Below are 15,932 nucleotides of genomic sequence, written 5' to 3' on the forward strand. Positions count from 1 at the left end.
GATCAGGTCCATGGGCTTTCACTAGGTCTGTCAAGGGGCTTGCCCTTGTGGCAAAGTGGGGGATAAATCATCGGTAATATCCCACTACACCTGGGAATGCCTGGACTTGTTTCTTGCAACGCTGTTGGGGCCAATTTTGGATGGCCTCCAACTTGTTCACTTGGGGTTTTACCAGACCTTTTCCCACAATGTAGCCAAGATATTTGGCCTCTGTAAACCCTACAGCATACTTGGCAGGGTTTGCTGTAAGGCCAGCTCACCTGAAGGTATCAAGGACTGCCTCCACCTTCTCTAGGTGGGTTTCCCAGTCTGGGATATGAATGACCACATCGTCCAAGTAGGCAGCAGCATAACTGCTTTATGGGCGTAATAGCTTGTCCATGAGGTGCTGGAAAGTAGCTGGGATCCCATGTAGTCCAAAAGGGAGGACAGTATATTGAAAAAGATCCTCTGGTGTAGAGAACGCAGTCTTTTCCTTTGCGTCTCCAGCAAGGGGAATCTGCCAGTACCCCTTTGTCAAGTCAAGGGTAGTCAAGTACCGGGCATTCCCCAGATGGTCCACTAGCTCAACTCTGCGAGGTATGGGGTACACGTCAAACTGGGATACTTCGTTTAGTCACCTGAAGTCATTGCAAAACCTTGTGGTGCCATCAGGTTTGGGCACCAGCACAATGGGCTGGACCCCTGACTGTGGGATTCTTCGATGATCCCCAACTCCAGAGGTTTTTTTACTTCTGCTTTTATTTCATCTCTTTTGGTCGCTGGCACCCGATAAGGCCTCATTTTATTCTGGCCCCAGGGTTCGTGACGATGTGGTGATATGTCTCGGTTGTTCGACCTGGTTTTGTCGAGAACACATCTTAGTTCCGGAAGATCATCTCAGACACCTCATTCTTCTGGTCTGGTGTTAAATCAGGAGACACTGTAACCTGTTTGGAAGGCTCGTTTTCCTGGGTTAGGTCTTTTCGGATAGTTATGCATGCCTCTTGTGCATGCTAGGGTTTCAGAAGGTTGATGTGACAAAATCTTTTCTTGTTTTCGGTGTCCTGGCTGCCGCACCTTGTAGTTTACTTCCCCAAGGGTTCAACCACCTCATAGGGCCCCTGCCATTGGGCCAGAAGCTTGCTTTCTGCAGTGGGTACCAACACCATCACCCGATCCCCTGGTTGAAACTGTCGGACTTTTGCCTGGAGATTGTAATAGGTTTTCTGGGCCTCCTGGGCCTTTTCCAAATGTTCCCGTACAACAGGGGTGACAAGAGCTATCCGGTCTCGCATCTGTATTACATGTTCCATTATATTTCTCCTCTCATTGGATTCCTCTTCCTAAATCTCTTCGGCAATATCTAGTATGCCACGAGGGTGGCGTCTGTATAATAACTCGAATGGGGAAAACCCAGTTGAGGCCTGAGGTACCTCCTGGATAGCGAACATAAGGTAGGGCAGTAGGGTGTCACAATCCTTCCCATCCTGACTTAACACCTCCCTTATCATAGCCTTGAGGGTTTGATTAAACCTTTCTACCAACCCATCAGTCTGCGGATGGTAAACTGAAGTTCTCAGGGTATGTATATGGAGCAGCGTACAGAGGTCCTTCATTAGTTTTGACATAAATGGGGTTCCTTGGTCTGTTAATATCTCCTTTGGTAGCCCCACTCGGGCAAAGATCCCCACCAGCTCTTTGGCTATCATTTTGGAGGCTGTGTTCCGCAGGGGGACAGCTTCTGGGTAGCGAGTAGCATAGTCCAAAACAACATGTATATATTGGTGGCCCCGAGCTGTCTTCTTCACGGGTCCCACTAGGTCCATGGCTATTTTCTCAAAGGGGACCTCTATGATGGGAAAGAGTACTAAAGGTGCCCTTAGGTGGGGACGGAGACTGTGCAGCTGACACTCCGGGCAGGATGCACAGTACCTCTGCACTTCTTCATGTACTCCGGGCCAGAAGATCCGTCGTAGGACTCGTGTCAGGGTCTTCTCTACACTCAAGTGTCCCCAAAAAAGATGATTATGCACAAGACTTAATACAGCGTTCTGGTGTTTTTGAGGTACTAAGATCTGCTGTACCTTCTGTCCCTGTACTGATGCAACTCGGTATAAGAGATTCTTCGTCATTATGAACCAGGGTCCTGGTCCCTGTGTTCTCCCTTCCACGGGGACCCCATCTAGTTCAGTCACCTCCTTTCTAATGTTGTCGTACCTTGGGTCTTCAGCCTGGTCCCATACAAAATTTCCGCTTCCGGGGCTAATCTGCCCAAGATCTAGGGGCCCAGTCTCTGTTGCCTCTACTGGTTCAGAAGCGTTAGGGTGGGGGTCAGACTCAGGAGCTTCTCCCTCCTGGGTGGCCTCCTTTTCAGCTGCTTGGGTCTGCCTACCTACTAGAGTGACCCTCTGGCTTTGAGCCAGTATTCGGGTTCCCAAGGCCTTAGCTGCGTTCCTTTCCCTTTTCAACTTTCTACCATATCTGGGAATGGAAAATAAATCTGGGGATATTTCAGAGAAGGCTGAGGGTTGACAGTCTACTGTGGATGTCTCACTAACTTCAGGATTCCCCTCTTTCTCCAATCCTCTTACTGGTAGTAAGTCTCCAAACTCTGGGAAGTCCCTCCCTATGAGCACTGGGTATGGGAGTTTATAGACTACACCTGCTGCTACCTCAGTAGTGTTCCCCTGAATCTCAATTTTTACTGGGATGGTGGGGTAAGAGCCAACTGTCCCATAGACGCATGTTATCCCTGTACACTTAGCCCACAGCAGCTGACAATACTTCACAAGCTTCCCTGAGACAAGCATGACAGCACTCCCCAAATCAACCAGTGCTGTGATCTCTACCTCTTTTAGCTTTACTGGTCCGGTGTACATATGTGGGATTTGTGAGACCCCCACAAGGTGGATTAGGGAGCATGGGTCTGCCCAGTTCCCCAGGTTACACTGCATAGGCTCCTCAGCATTGGGACACTGTGCAGCTATATGCCCTACTCCCCGCAGGCATAACATCTGTATGGGGCCTTAGACATTCCCCAGTCTCTTGGTTTGGGCAGTCTAACATCACGATCCTCTTCTCCCTCAGTGCTCTGACACTTTGTGGCTTCTGGTGGGCCTTCAGCCTCTCTTTTTCCACCTGGGCTCTCCTGGTGATCCCGTCTCTCAAGCTCTAGGGCTTAGTGCTGCTAGTTTAACCCGGGGTACCTCTTCCTTAGCTGGTCGGGTCAGCTCCCTCGCTGTCCTTCGCCTTTCTACCAGTACTACAACCTCATCATAGGTGGAGGGTTCGCTCTGGCCTATGCAGGCACGAAGGTCTGGCGGCAGTCCCCTCATGTATCGGTCCATGACCAGAACCTCTAGTATCTCTTCTGGATTCTGAGACTCAGTTTGCAACCACTTTTGTGCGAGATGGATGAGGTCATACAGTTGGGACCACGGGATTTTATTTTCCTGGTACCTCCGCTCATGATACCGCTGGGCCTGCACTGCAGTTGTTACCTCAGATCTGGCCAGGATCTCTGCTTTCAGCTGGGGGTAATCTGCTGCAGCCTCTTCAGGCAGATCATAGTAAGCCTTCTGGGCCTCCCCACACAGGAATGGGGCAAGGATGCCAGACCACTGATCTTGAGGCCAGGCCTCCCATAGGGCTGTCCTCTCAAAGGCCAGAAGGTATGCCTCTACATCATCCTCCCGCATCATTTTCTGCAGCCAATGGCTGGCCCGTATGATCTGCGTCCTCTCATGGCTGCGGTTCAGCTCTGTAAGGGTCTTTATCTGGTTTACCAGTTCTCGCAACATAGCTCGGTCTTGAGAAGCCTGGCGATTAGTCTCTTGCTGCAGTCGCATTGCCTCCTGTTGGGCAGCTGCCTGGGAGGGTAGCCTCCTGCTGGGCTGCTGTAGCTTGTATCAATGCCCGTACTAAGTCATCCATTGTGGTGAAAAAAAAAGAAATCCTTTACTTTCTTTTTTTTAAATCACCTTCCTTCTTCTGCTGCGCTGTGCACACCAGATCCCACTTCTAACACCAGTTGTCACAAAGTTCCTCCTCCACCTTGATGGGTCCTGCGCTTATTGGCAGATTTGCTCACCTCAGTGATCTTCCCCACAGTCTGGATTAACTCCTCCTTTGTCTGATCAGGAGTTGAGAGGTTTGGGGGGAACCCGGGCCCACCCTCTACTCCAGGTTCCAGCCCAAGGCCCTGTAGATTGCAGCTGTCTATAGTGCCTCTTATAACAGCTACATGACAGCTACAATTCCCTGAGCTACTTCGCCATGGCTTCCTCCAAACACCTTCTTTATCCTCACCACAGGACCTTCCTCCTGGTGTCTGATAACGCTTGTACTCTGTAGTCCTTCAGCAGCACACCCTCTCACTCTCAGCTCCTTGTGCCTCTTGCTCCCAGCTCCTCACACGCACTTCTTCTCCTCTAGCTCCTCCCTCCCTGACTGGAGTGAGCTCCTTTTTAAACCCAGGTGCCCTGATTAGCCTGCCTTGATTGGCTGCAGATGTTCTAATCAGTCTGTCTGCCTTAATTGGTTCTAGCAGGTTTCTGATTACTCCAGTGCAGCCCCTGCTTTGGTCTCTCAGGAAACAGACAACTACTCATCCAGTGACCAGTATGTTTGCCCTCTACCAGTCTCCTGTATCCCACTGGCCTGGGTCTGTCACAATAGCTAATGTGATGCCAGTTTTAAAAAAGGGCTCCAGAAGTGGCCCTGGGAACAGGCCGGTATGCCTGATTTCAGTACCAGGCAAACTGGTTGAAACTATAGTAAAGAACAAAATTGTCAGAAGCATAGATAAACATAACTTCTTGGGGGAAAGTCAACATGGTTTTTGTAAAGAGAAATCAAGCTTCACCAATCTACTAAAATTTTGAGGGAGGTCACTATTAAGCATGTGGACAAGGGGGATCCTGTGAATATAGTGTATTTAGATTTTCAGAAAGCCTTTGACAAAGTCCCTCATCAAAGGCTCTTAAGCAAAGTAAGCAGTCATGGGATAAGAGGGAAGGTCCTCACATGGACTGGTAACTGGTTAAAAGATAGGAAACAAAGAGTAGGAATAAATGGTCAGTTTTCAGAATGGAGAGAGGTAAATATTGGTGTTCTCTGGGGGTCTGTACTGGGACCAATCCTATTCAACATATTCATAAGTGATCTGAGAAAGGAGTAAACAGTGAGATGGCAAAATTTGCAGGGCTGCACAAAGGATTCAGGGGGCCTGGTGTCTTTGGCAACAGGGGGCCCCCGCTGACAAATTACTGCCAAACACCTGGCACTTTGGCGGCGGGTCCTGGGGCAGAAGGACCCCCTGCTGCCAAATTGCCATTGAAGACCTGCCCCGGAACCTGCTGCCAAAGTGCCGGAAGGACCCCCCCATCGCGGGTCTTCAGGGCACTTCGGCGTTGGGTCTCAGAGCAGAAGGACCCCCTTCCACCGAAATGCCAATGACAGCCCAGAGCAGAAGAAGAAGCTCCGGGGGTCCGTGGCCCGTGAGAGTTTTCTGGGGCACCCGGAGTGAGTGAAGGACCCCGCTCTAGGGGCCCCAAAAGCCTCTTGTGGGGCCACTGCAGGGTCTGGGACAAATTGCCCCATATGCCCCTGTCAAACCTTAGTCCCAGATTTGGACCTTAGCGACCAAAATATGGGGGTTAGCATGAAAACCTCCAAGCTTAGTTACCAGCTTGGACCTGGTACTTGCTGCCACCACCCAAAAAATTAGAGTGTTTTGGGGCACTCTGGTCCCCCTGAAAAACCTTCCCTGGGGACCCCAAGACCCAAATCCCTTGAGTCTCACAACAAAGTGAAATAATCCTTTTTCCCTTCCCCCCTCCAGGTGTTCCTGGAGAGATACACAGAAGCAACCTCTGTGAATCTAAGCAGAGGGAATCCACCCTCTGTAATTCCAGTCCTGGAAACACAAGCACTTCCCTCTTCACCCAGAGGGAATGCAAAGTCAGGCGAACAAATCCAACACACACAGACCTCCCTCTGACTTCTTCCTCCCACCAATTCCCTGGTGAGTACAGACTTAATTTCCCTGAAGTTTCCCAGTAAAGAAAACTCCAACAGATCTTAAAAAGAAAGCTTTATATAAAAAGAAAGAAAAAATACATACAAATGGTCTCTCTGTATTAAGGTGACAAATACAGGGTCAATTGCTTAAAAGAATATTGAATAAACAGCCTTATTTAAAAAGAATACAAATCAAAGCACTCCAGCAACTATAGACATGTAAATACATGATCTCTGTACTCACAACTTGGAAACAGAAGATTAGAGAGCAGGAAATAGAAATCACTCCTCATAGCTGAGGGAGCATCAGGCAGACAGACAAAGACTCAGACACAAACTTCCCACCACCCCGAGTTGAAAAAAAATCCTGTTTCCTGATTGGTCCTCTGGTCAGGTGCTTCAGGTGAAAGAGACATTAACCCTTAGCTATCTGTTTATGACACGCCCCCCAAATTGCAGACAGTGGGGAAGCTCACTGGCGGCGATTTCCTCCTAGAACTTTAAAATAAACAGATTAATACAACACATGCACCTTTACATATATCACTAAGTATATAACTAACAGACCTGTACATTTTAAGAACACTGTTTAACTACTGGATTATGGGAAACTCTCACGGGAGAGTGCATCAGCTACTTTGTTAGAAGCTCTGGAGATGTACTGAATTTTAAAATCAAAATATTGGAGAGCTAAACTCCAATGAAGAAGTTTCTTGTTGTTCCCTTTGGCAGTCTGAAGCCACTTTAGTGCAGCCTGGTCAGTTTGTAGTTGGAACCGCCATCCCCAAACATATGGGCGTAGCTTTTCCAGGGCGTACACAATGGCATAGCATTTCTTTTCACTGACTGACCAGTGACTTTCCCTCTGAGACAGTTTCTTGCTGAGAAACACGACAGGATGGAAGTTGTGATCTGTTGCTTCCTGCATGAGAACTGCTCCTATACCATGCTCAGATGCATCCGTGGTTACCAGGAATGGCTTGTCAAAATTCGGGGCCCTGAGTACAGGGTCAGACATGAGCATTGCCTTAAGCTGGGTAAAGGCCTTTTGACACTCATCAGTCCACTTAACTGCATTTGGTTGGGTCTTTTTGGTCAGGTCGGTCAGTGGGGCAGCGATTTGGCTGTAGTGTGGTACAAATCGCCTGTAGTATCCGGCCAAGCCTAAGAAGGATTGAACCTGCTTCTTGGAGCTTGGGACAGGCCACTTTTGGATAGCATCCACCTTGGCCTGTAGGGGGTTTATGGTTCCTTGACCCACCTGGTGCCCCAGGTAAGTCACTTTGTTTTGGCCTATTTGACACTTTTTGGCCTTAACAGTTAGTCCGGCCTGCCTGATGTGCTTAAAGACCTTTTCCAGGTGTAGTAGGTGTTCGGGCCAGGAGTCTGAAAAAATGGCCACATCATCGAGGTAGGCAACTGCAAATTCTCCCAGTCCTGCTAGTAGACCATCTACCAGCCTCTGGAAGGTGGCGGGTGCATTTCGAAGGCCGAAAGGAAGGACATTGAATTTATACACCCCCGCATGGATGACGAATGCTGACCTCTCCTTGGCAAGGTTTATCTAGCGGTACTTGCCAGTACCCCTTGGTTAAGTCTATTGTAGAGATGAACTGGGCACGTCCCAACTTCTTCAATAGCTCATCGGTGCGTGGCATTGGATAGTTGTCTGGACGAGTTACCGCATTTAGCTTACGGTAGTTCACGCAAAAGCGAATTTTCCCATCTAGTTTGGGTACCAGAACCACTGGAGATGCCCATGCACTGGTAGATGAGCGGATTATACCCATCTGTAGCATGTTTTGGATCTCCCATTTTATAGCAGCTTGGGCATGAGGAGACACCCGGTAGGGTGGGGTTCTAATGGGGTGAGCATTACCTGTGTCAATGGAGTGGTATGCCCGTTCAGTTCGTCCTGGGGTGGCTGAGAACAATGGGGCGAAGCTAGTGCACAGCTCCTTGATTTGTCGCCGCTGCAGATGTTCCAGGGTGGTTGAGAGGTTCACCTCTTCCACGCCACCATGCTTTTTCCCGTCGTAGTAGACACCGTCAGGCCACTCAGCATCATCTCCCTGGACTGTAAACTGACAAACCTGTAAGTCTCTGGAATAGAAAGGCTTGAGAGAATTAACATGGTAAACTCTAGGTTTTAGTGAGGAATTGGGAAATGCTATGAGGTAATTCACAGTTCCCAGGCGCTCTTGGACCGTGAATGGCCCTTCCCATGATGCTTCCATCTTATGGGCCTGTTGCGCCTTTAAGACCATAACCTGGTCTCCTACCTTGAAGGAACGTTCTCTGGCATGTCTGTCATACCAGGCCTTTTGCTCTTCCTGAGCATCCTTTAGGTTCTCTTTAGCAAGGGCTAAAGAGTGTCGGAGGGTGCTTTGTAGGTTGCTTACAAAGTCCAGAATGTTAGTTTCTGGAGAAGGCGTAAACCTCTCCCATTGCTGCTTCACCAACTGTAATGGCCCCTTAACCTCATGACCATACACAAGTTCAAACGGTGAAAACCCTAAACTGGGATGTGGTACAGTCCTGTAGGCAAACAGCAACTGCTGCAACACTAGGTCCCAATTATTGGAGAATTCGTTGATGAATTTTCGTATCATGGCCCCCAAAGTTCCATTGAACCTTTCCACCAGGCCATTGGTTTGATGGTGGTACGGGGTGGCAACCAAGTGATTCACCCCATGCATTTCCCACAGTTTTTCCATGGTCCCTGCCAGGAAATTAGACCCTGAATCTGTAAGGATGTCGGAGGGCCAACCTACCCTGACAAAGATGTCTGTTAGGGCCAGGCACACAGTGTTAGCCCTGGTGTTGCCTAGAGCTACTGCTTCCGGCCATTGGGTAGCAAAGTCCACTAAAGTCAGTACGTACTGCTTTCCTCTGGGTGTCTTTTTTGAGAAAGGACCCAGAATATCCACAGCTACTTGCTGAAATGGGACCTCAATTATGGGGAGTGGCTGGAGAGGGGCCCTGACCTGGTCTTGAGGCTTTCCCACTCTTTGGCATACCTCACAAGACCGGACATACTTGGCAACGTCCTTGCCCATCCCCTCCCAGTGGAAGGACTTCCCCAACCGGCCCTTGGTTCTGTTCACCCCAGCATGGCCACTGGGATGATCATGGGCTAAGCTTAAAAGCTTCCCCCGGTACTTAGTTGGAACCACCAACTGTTTTTGCGGCTGCCATTTTTCCCGGTGTCCACCAGAAAGAATTTTCTTGTATAAAAGTCCTTGGTCTATAACAAACCGGGATCGATTAGAAGAGCTGAGAGGCAGTGGGGTGCTCCGTGCCGCCGCCCAAGCTTTCTGAAGGCTATCATCTGCTTCCTGCTCAGTCTGGAACTGTTCCCTTGAGGCTGGGGTTACCAGTTCTTCCTCAGACTGTGGACTTGGGCTTGGTCCCTCTGGAAGCGATGTAGATGATGGGGTTGTTTCCGTTGCTGGTGAACCGCTCTCCGCTGGTGCACCTGAGGGTATTTCAGGCTCTGGCTGAGCCTTTTGGGTATGGCTGTATGTTGCTTCTGCCAGTTCTGGCTCGCTGGCGCCCTCTGGCGTTGAGTTTGAAGCTGTGGTTGCAATTGCTGGTGCTGGTTGCTGTTCCAGTTCCAGGCCTGGGACTGGAGGTGCTGTGGTGGTTTCAGTGGTAGGCATGGAATCCGGGTCCACTACCTCTGTCTGGGTCTCTGGTAACACAGACGGGGCCTCTGTGGACGGCTCAAGAACAGGAATGGGTCTGGAAGCTTGCCTGGTTTGGCTACGGGTAACCATTCCCACTCTCTTGGCCCGCTTCACCTGGTTGGCTAAGTCTTCCCCCAGTAGCATGGGGATAGGATAATTGTCATAGACTGCAAAAGTCCACATTCCTGACCAGCCTTTGTACTGGACAGGCAGTTCAGCTGTAGGCAAGTCTACAGCTTGTGACATGAAGGGGTAAATGGTAACTTTGGCCTTTGGGTTGATGAATTTGGGGTCAACGAAGGATTGGTGGATAGCTGACACTTGTGCCCCCGTGTCCCTCCACGCAGTAACCTTCTTTCCTCCCACTCTCAAATTTTCCCTTCGCTCCAAGGGTATTTGAGAGGCATCCGGGCCTGGGGATTTTTGGTGTGATGGTGGTGTAATGAATTGCACTCGCATGGTGTTCTTTGGACAGTTGGCATTGATATGTCCCAGTTCATTACACTTAAAGCATCTTCCATTTGATGGGTCACTGGGCCGAGGTGAGTTACTGGAGACTGGTGAGGTGGAAGAATACTGTGTCTGTGGCTTTACTTGGGTTGTAGGTGGGGTTTTTGGCTGTCCTCGGTTGTAGGGTTTATGGTCGGTGTGCCCCCTGGGGTATTCATTCCCCTTGACCGTAGCTTTCTTGCTTTCTGCCACTTCCATCCATCTGGCTCCAATCTCCCCCGCCTCAGTGAGATTTTTGGGTTTTCCATCTTGTATGTACCGTGTGATGTCCTCAGGAACACCATCTAAGAACTGCTCCATTTGTATGAGGAGGTGCAGTTCTTCCAAGGTTTTAACATTGTGTCCTGATATCCAGGCCTCATAATTTTTCCCAACGTAGTAGGCGTGTTTGGGAAATGACACATCTGGTTTCCACTTTTGGGTTCTGAAATGCCAACGGGCATAATCCGGGGTTATCCCCATTCTGTATCTGGCCTTGGTTTGGAAAAGTTTATAGTCGTTCATGTGCTGCTTAGGCATTTCAGCTGCCACCTCTGCTAAAGGTCCACTGAGCTGTGGCCTCAATTCTACCATGTACTGGTCTTCAGGGATGCTGTACCCAAGACAGGCTCTTTCAAAATTTTCCAAGAAGGCCTTGGTGTCATCACCTGCCTAGTAGGTGGGAAATTTCCTGTGCTGTGGAACGATAATTGGCACAGGGTTGTTAGGGTTGGCTGTGTTTTGCTTAGCCTTTTCTAATTCCATGGCCTGTCGGTGGGCTTCCCTCTGGAGTTCCAGCTGTTTTTGGTGGTCTGCATCTTTGGCTGCTTGCTCTCTTTTGTAGGCTGCCTCTCTTTCTCTTTCTCTCAGCTCCATTTCTTGTAGTTTTTTTCCAGTTCGCGCCTGTGTTCAGCTTCTTTGATTTGTTTTTTGGCCTCCATTTTTGTCTTGGTAGGCATGGTTCCTGTGTTCTTGTGTTGGGGTGCCCTCCGGTGTTTATCTTCTGAACTGCAGGCTTTGTTGCCTCCTGGGGTCTGCCTAGCAACAGGGCTTTTGCCCTTTGTTTTCAATGTAAAGCAAACCAGAAAAACCACTTTATTTGCATGTATATAGTGCTGGTAATTGACTCCTAATGGGAGTGCTATTGTGTGACAAAAGACCCTTAACAGCCTCTTAATGGCTTTTTGCTTACTATGCAAGCCACAAACTGCCAGAGAGAGCAGAAAAAAAAATTCTCTCTGGTTCCCTTTTAAAACCAAACTGTTTCTCTCTGCTAAAAAGCCCTTAGCAGAGAAAAGAAAAATATAATATTCCTACTGGCTTCTGGATTCTGTCTATCCCATAACCGCTGCCACTCATGTCAAACCTTAGTCCCAGATTTGGACCTTAGCGTCCAAAATATGGGGGTTAGCATGAAAACCTCCAAGCTTAGTTACCAGCTTGGACCTGGTACTTGCTGCCACCACCCAAAAAATTAGAGTGTTTTGGGGCACTCTGGTCCCCCTGAAAAACCTTCCCTGGGGACCCCAAGACCCAAATCCCTTGAGTCTCACAACAAAGTGAAATAATCCTTTTTCCCTTCCCCCCTCCAGGTGCTCCTGGAGAGACACACACAAGCAAGCTCCGTGAATCTAAGCAGAGGGAATCCACCCTCTGTAATTCCAGTCCTGGAAACAAAAGCACTTCCCTCTTCACCCAGAGGGAATGCAAAGTCAGGCGAACAAATCCAACACACACAGACCTCCCTCTGACTTCTTCCTCCCACCAATTTCCTGGTGAGTACAGACTTAATTTCCCTGAAGTTTCCCAGTAAAGAAAACTCCAACAGATCTTAAAAAGAAAGCTTTATATAAAAAGAAAGAAAAAAATACATACAAATGGTCTCTCTGTATTAAGGTGACAAATACAGGGTCAATTGCTTAAAAGAATATTGAATAAACAGCCTTATTTAAAAAGAATACAAATCAAAGCACTCCAGCAATTATAGACATGTAAATACATGATCTCTGTACTCACAACTTGGAAACAGAAGATTAGAGAGCAGGAAATAGAAATCACTCCTCATAGCTGAGGGAGCATCAGGCAGACAGACAAAGACTCAGACACAAACTTCCCTCCACCCCGAGTTGAAAAAAAATCCTGTTTCCTGATTGGTCCTCTGGTCAGGTGCTTCAGCTGAAAGAGACATTAACCCTTAGCTATCTGTTTATGACAGCCCCCCCCCCAAGTGGCCCTGAAAATTTGCAGATGATACCAAACTACTCAAGATAGTTAAATTCCAAGCAAACTGCAAAGAGCTACAAAAGGATTTCACAAAACTGGATGATGGCAACAAGATAGCAGATGAAATTCAATGTTGATAAATGCAAAGTAATGCACATCGGACAACATAATCCTAACTATACATATAAAATGATGGGATCTAAATTAGCTGTTACCACTCAAGAAAGAGATTTTGTAGTCATTGTGGATAATTCTCTGAAAACATCCATTCAATGTGCAGTGGCAGTTCAAAAAGTTGGGAATGTTGAGAACCATTAAGAAAGGGATAAATAATGAGACAGAAAATATCATATTGCCTCTATATAAATCCATGGTACATCCACATGTGTGTATAATACTGCATGCAGATGTGATCACTCTATCTGTAAAAAGAGATATCGGAATTGGAAAAGGTTCAGAAAAGGGCAACAAAATTATTAGAATTATGGAACAGCTTCCATATGAGGAGAGATTAATACAGTTTGAACTTTCCAGGTGGAAAAGAGATTACTAAGGGGGAATATCACTGAGGTCTACAAAAGCATGACTGGTGTAAAGAAAGTAAATAAGGAAGTGTTATTTACTCCTTCTCATAGCACATGAATTAGGGGTTTCCACTTGAAATTAATAGGTGGCAGGTTTCAAACAAACAAAAGGAAGTATATTACGCACAATGCACAGTCAACCTGTGGAACTCATTGCCAGAACACATTGTGAAGACCAAAACTAACAGAACTTTCAAAACAAACTAGATAAGTTCATGGAGGATAGGGTTTATAATGCAGTGTAGACATACCATAGAGGCCTGACCAGAGCTGTAAAAAGAGACACCATATGTGACTGCTGTGAGTAATAGATACACTACAATTGACCTATCAGGAGATTTCTATGCCTGTTTAGTTGTGTGTGTCATGGATTTATAGGTTCTGTGCTATGCCCCAGCCTTTATATGTTCCTGGGAGTAACCCCTTTAGTGTGGCAGCCATACCTCCCCCACTCCAGACTGTGTCTTGGGGCTCCACGAGACTTCTCTCCCTTTGGACAGTGAGTATCTGCAATGAAGCAGGGCAGCATTTGCAAACCAAGGTAGCATTTATTAGTTTCCTGGAAAATGGCCTCCAAAAGCCAATGTGGGAATGCCCCACACACATCAGAGTCCAATCAGTGGCTCCATCCATCTTGGCTCCCTGCCTCTGCATTTCTATTTTTAATTTTATTTTAATATTTATTTATGATATTTTTATTATATTATTTTTATTTCACTTTTTTATTTTAGTTTTCTGTTCTTTGTGGTTCATTTAATTTTATATTTGTTCTGTTTATTTTCTCACACATTCCTGCAGAACATTTTTATTTCAGTGATTTGATGTTCTCTGAGGGAAAAGAACGGAATCAAATATTTTCCTTGATTTTTTTTGGTTTGCTTGTCAAACAAAGAAAAATTAATTACTCTCCAAGCTCTACTGATGATACTTGTTCCCCTGGTGTTTTGCAGTTCTTGACATAGTCCAGAAAGGAGTTAGAATAAGGGGAAAACTTTAGGCTGAAAACTGGAGCTGGCTGGGAACAGAATTTTTGTCCCATTGGGAACACCACTGTTTCAACACCTGTTTTCATCCAAAATCTGGAGAACAGTCAAAATATTGAAAATTTTTCACCAAATGAAAAGTTCCCAATATTTTTGATTCGGAAATGTTAAGCAAAAGATGCCAACATTTCTGAATGGCATTTCCATTTTGAATCTGCACTTTTGACTGAAAATGTCAAAATGTCAGCTCAGAACAAAAAATTGTGTTTCAAACAGACATTTAGAAATTTCATTTCCAAAGGTTGATTTAAAAAAAAATGTTTTACAGTTCAGCCAATCACAGAATCATAAAAATCTAGGACTTGAAGGGGCCTCAAGAAATCATCAAGTCCAGCCCAACAGGACCAAGTGTACGTAGACCATCCCTGACAGCTCTGTGCCCAATCTGTTGTTAATAACCTCCAGTGATGGGGATTCCACAAAGTCCCTTGAAAACCAGCTGCAGAACATAAGTACCCTTAGAGCTAGAAAGCTTTTCCTTATATCTAACCTAAATTTCCTTTGCTGCACATTAAGCCCACTCCTCTTGTCTTGCCCTCAGTGGACAGACACAACAATTGAAATAACAATCCAAATTGACATTTCTCCTTGTGAAATTGCAATTTTAATGAAACCACATTTTCCAATCTGAAAATATTTCTGTCTGAAAAATTCAGCCAATTCTATTGAGAACATTACTGATAGCGAGCTGTCTTCAGCTATGGAATAGGATGTTAATGGTAGACTGGAGGTCCAATAAGAAATAATCCTGCACAGAACCGGATGATGCCCAGGATTCTAGGATCTATCTGCAGTTATAACCACAGGTATTGAAAGTGCCTACCTTCAACAAAATGAGTTTAAATTAAAGCTGGCATTTTCAAAAGCACCTAAGTGAGTTAGGAGCACAAGTCCTATTGACTGTCACTCTCATACAGTCTTGATGCACAGCTTTCTTGATGTATAAATCCATTTATTTACATTCTATGCTGAAGTTTAAAACAGTGGGAAAAAAGATTAAAAACAAACAAACAAACAACATATTTTCATAGGTTACAGACCAGGATCAAGTTATGGACATTAGAGAAAAATTTCAAAAGAGACTAAAAATGTTGGATTCTGAATACTGTTTGGGTGCCTAAGCAGGCAGATAGGAGTCTCATAGGATTTTCAAAAGCACCTAATCAGCTTTGGTGCCTAAAACCCATTGAAAGAAAACCTAACCTGCTTGGCATTTTTGATAATTCCAATAGACTTTAAAAATCTGTATTTTGGGGTGTCTGATTACCTTGGACAATCTGGCCCTAAATGACTTAGATGACTACATCCCATTGAAAGTAAATAGAATTTAGGCTCTTAAGTCACTTACATGCCTTGAATATTGTACCCACTACTCACATGAAGGGAGGTAAGGGTTCCCTTTCATTGTGGATGCTATTGTGAATGGATTGCAGGGGTAGGCCTGTGCAGTGGCAAATTGGAGAGTGGGGGCTCAAACCCTCAGTCAAGGCAGAGGAATGATGAATTTAAAGTTAAAGGAAGGGAGTGAAACACAAGTGGCCTAGTTTCCGTTGCCTCCAACACGGAATGTGTGGATGCTGCTTAACAGTCTTTGCCTTGTTCTTCATGCTTATAATGATGCTTCCCAAATGCTCTTAAGTGCTGGGAGAATAAATCCTGTGAATGAGTACAAAGCTCCCAGACACCACTGTGTTGAAGGGCAGATAAGAGCCTAGACAAAGGAAAAAGGTAGAGTCCCTAAGGCACACTTGTGTCTCCACAGAAGTCTAGGAATGAAGGCTGAGAGTTTGAAATGAGCCCAAGTGAGTTAGGCAGCTAAATTCCACCAAAAGGCAGTGGGAGTTGAGTGCCTAACTCCTTCGGTTTCTGAAAATTGTGTGGGCTTTTCAAAAGCACCTGTG

The sequence above is a fragment of the Gopherus evgoodei genome, chromosome 21 (assembly GCF_007399415.2).
Source record: "Gopherus evgoodei ecotype Sinaloan lineage chromosome 21, rGopEvg1_v1.p, whole genome shotgun sequence".
NCBI classification, from domain to species: Eukaryota; Metazoa; Chordata; order Testudines; family Testudinidae; genus Gopherus; species Gopherus evgoodei.